The following is a 744-nucleotide window of genomic DNA, read 5'->3' on the forward strand; positions in this document are numbered from 1 at the left end:
CTAAGAGAAGGATGTCCCATGATGCTCTCTCAGAGTCAGAATGATTGGCTTTGCACATCCCTAACAAAGTCCAGAAAAGTTCAAAGCATTTTACTGCATCTAAGGGACAGAGCAGAAAATGGTTCTCCCCAATATAGTGTTTATTTTTGGCTCCTGGCTCCAGAAACATTTATTTTTAAAGATGGCAAAAGATCAAAGCCAAGCATGTAACTTATACCTCATATTCTATAGAGTTGCAAATGTGATTCTTTTCTCCAAAATATTAGGTAATTACACTTTCCATTTTGGCTCGGCGATCATTTTTTAGATAATTTCTTTTAGAAGCCAGAGTGGCCTGGCAGAAAGCATCGAAAACATCACTCATCCATAGAGAGGATGATCCTTCCCTTTGGCCCCCCGACAACACACTCTAAGAATCAGGGTGTTTCTATTCTGGGAGTGGGCTCCAGTTTGGAGATTTGCACGGCCCATTAAACCATCTCTGTGTCCTGCTGAGCCTTCCTGCTGTATGTCCAGAGCCCTCCACATGGTCATGGAGCTGATAGAATTCCCTGCCAGGAGAAAGAGCCTAAGCTAAGCTCTACATGTCAGAGTTTCACCCCTCCACAGCATTTTATAGGAAATGGTACATGGTAGGGACCAAGTCAGGATTTCTGCTTAACTCTTTGGTGGCCAGACTCTCTGCCACGTGGTATACAAAGCCTGTCCCAGGGCTGACTGAGTTTATAAAATGGCACTCTGCCT

Source organism: Nycticebus coucang, chromosome 5, assembly GCF_027406575.1.
Source record: "Nycticebus coucang isolate mNycCou1 chromosome 5, mNycCou1.pri, whole genome shotgun sequence".
Lineage (NCBI taxonomy): Eukaryota > Metazoa > Chordata > Mammalia > Primates > Lorisidae > Nycticebus > Nycticebus coucang.